Here is a 3,165-nt window from a genome sequence, read left to right as displayed (position 1 = left end):
AGTAGAGGTGAGGAGAGAGACAAGGAAGTGACTCCCTCTGATTCCATATTAAATAACAAATAACAATTTTAATAAGAACCAAAGAAAATACAGATATATTCGATAGCAGGCATGCCTAAAGTTCCCCTACTTATACTAGGCTGTTCGAAAGAGAGAGAGAGAGAGTTTACAAATGAATCGAGGGTTGATAAATAACTTTGTTCTGAGTCAAAGATCTGTAGGAAGATGACCCCACCGAGGGAATGTTCAATCAAATGGTTCTGGATCTTGTCTGTTAACAGGAGCACAAAGGGATGGAAGCACGGAAGTGGGGATGATATCCTTAAAGAGGCACGATCTTTGTCACGGTTTTAATTCTGGATTCTTGGTCACGGTATTAATCCTTGAGGACGACTTTTGAAGACGACTGACTTCGGGTTTTTCCGTTCTCCCTTATTATTCCTTTTGGGTGATGTTCTATGTGAGGGATGAACACACCCCCAATAAAGTGTTATTTTAAACTTTAATTATTGGGAAATTCTTAACTTAACGACAACCTCCTGACCTCATGGGAAAAACCCAAGAGGAATAATAAGGGAGAATGGAGAAAACACCTGAAGTCAGTTGTCTTCCAAAGTCCGTCCACCAAAGTCATCCTGAAGAATTAATACCGTGAACAAGAATCCAGAATTAAAACCGTAACAAAGATCGTGTCTCTTTAAGGATATCATCCCCACTTCCGTGCCTCCACCCCTGCGTGCTCCTGTTAACGGACAAGATCCAGAACCATTTGATTGAACATTCCCTCGGCGGGGACATCTTCCTACAGATCTTTGACTCAGAACAAAGGTATTTATCAACCCGTGATTCGTTTGTAAACTCTCTCTCTCTCGAACGGCCTAGTATAAGTAGGGGAACTTTAGGCATGCCTGCTATCGAATATATCTGTATTTTCTTTGGTTTTTATTAAAATTGTTATTTGTTATTTAATATGGAATCAGAGTGAGTCACTTCCTCGTCTCTCTCCTCACCTCTACTCCAAATCCAACCGCTCACCTGCTACCGCTCATGTGACATAAAGTCGTGATTTCTGAGTCCTGCGAGACTCGATGGTGTCACATTCTGACATGGTGTCAAAGAGACACCATCCCTATGGTCACAGTACTTTTCCCATGAGGTCAGGAGATTGTTATTAAGAGTCTGGCGTCCAATGTAGGCACTTTATCGAAAGTTTAGGGTGACACAACACTGACTAGCTGGATCCTCCTCAACAAGGAACCAACTTATGGGAAATAATTTTTATGGCTTTTAGCCTAACTTGATAAAATGCTCGAAGTTAAGAATTTCCCAATAATTAAAGTTTAAAATAACACTTTATCGAGGGCGGTTCGTCTTTCACACTTTTTTATTCATTTGATTCTCTTCTGATTCTGATTATTCTTTGGGGTTCAGACCTTTCATTTACCACACCTAACCTAATACTTTTTTAATTTCTTGATAGAGTAGTTATCTTATTCTTTCACATTTGATAATTTCTGCTGTCAAATTTGATTATTTGAAATAATCCATGTCTATTAGACACATTGAGGACCAAATCAGTAACTAAAACTTTCCATTGAAGTTCTTATCCAGCTATGCTTTTGTCTTTTCTCAAACATGTTTTTGAAGAAAAGTTATTGTTTTTCGTGATTAAATCTTGTCGAGCAATCTGTTTAATGAATATTTGTGTAGCATATGACCATGCTCATTTACCATAAATGATTTTGTGGTTGGTGCAGAATTAAAAACATTTAATAATAATGAAAAAGAAGGTTACAAAATTACATCTTGCTAGGACAGCTACTAACAATAGACTATATACAACTGGCAAATACTGGTAACGTTAGTTTCCATGTTATGTTTTCTTACTCCAACTGTTTTCTTGCATTACTTAAAGGGCTAAATGGTATTAGTGCCGCAGTCAGAGCTCAACTATCAAATTTTAAAATTTTAGAGTTAAAATTTCAATGTGGTCATAAGGTTTGTAGACTCTCAAATAATATAATGATGTGTCAGTTATCAATGATATTTGTGAATAATATATTTACAATGTGTAATTTTTGAAGCAATTTTTTCTAATGCCTCAAGACCATTTACTTTTCATATTAGTAGATATTGGTGTGTGTGTCTGTAATAATAGCTTTTAAAAAACTGAAAATGTTGATGTTTTTAGACTGAATTGTTTTTTATACATAGTATGTTATTTACAGGATTCATTATGTTTTAGATAAAAATTATTATGGATAGATTTAATTTCTAATAATACAGAATATTTGTATATTATTAGTAATTTGTATTGTTGCAAATCATTTATTGCTTTTTTTATTTGATGTATTTGTTCCATATTTTTCTTTCTTATTATGTAGTTCCTTTTGTTCTATATTTATTTATTCTGTTCTTTCTTTGCTCATGTAGGGGTTGGCTGGTTGCTAAATATGTTTTATGCTTATATGTTTAAGCATAATAAGAGTAGACAGGGAAAGAGTTCTAGAAGTTTTTCTGTTGTTTGCAATCGTACATTGGATGGCATTCGAGAAAATGGAAAACAGTTTGTGTTTGTATCAAACAGTGAATAAACATGAAATAAATCTTACAAAATTCAAAATGTCCTTTGGATTCGGAATACCTGTGTTGGCAATGGAATGCTATATGTCAAGTGGAATGTGATCAACAGTCTGGTGGTAGTATCAGTTTTAATTTGGCTTTCTTCCATAACTTATGAAGATCAAAACATTTTAGGAGAAAAGGCCACTTTTTTAAAATATATTTAAAAAGTAACTAATTATTTTTCTCCAGGTTTGTTCTTTGTTTATCCATGTAAACCTCTTGTCTTCTTTCTTTTTCTTTTTATAATGCCTTGTGGTATTATGCATTATTGTATATTATATTGGTACTGTAGATAAGGAACCATGACTAGTTATCAGCAAATCTTAAAAAATTTTTGTTAAGAGAAACTTAACATATATTAGTAATTGTCTTAGTTTATCATGTATTTGAGATGATGATGTCAATGTAGTTTATTAATTTTTGTAAGAACAGTTTTGATGATTAACATGTGTGTGCATGGTTTTCTTTATTTATTGTCAGAGTGAACAAGTTTTGTTTAACAAAGTTCTTGTGTTTTTATTATTTATAAAGTTACCAGTT

The sequence above is a fragment of the Centruroides sculpturatus genome, unplaced genomic scaffold, assembly GCF_000671375.1.
Source record: "Centruroides sculpturatus isolate CEXI.00-Female unplaced genomic scaffold, Cexi_2.0 scaffold818, whole genome shotgun sequence".
Taxonomy (NCBI): Eukaryota; Metazoa; Arthropoda; class Arachnida; order Scorpiones; family Buthidae; genus Centruroides; species Centruroides sculpturatus.
This window is presented reverse-complemented; position numbering follows the sequence as displayed.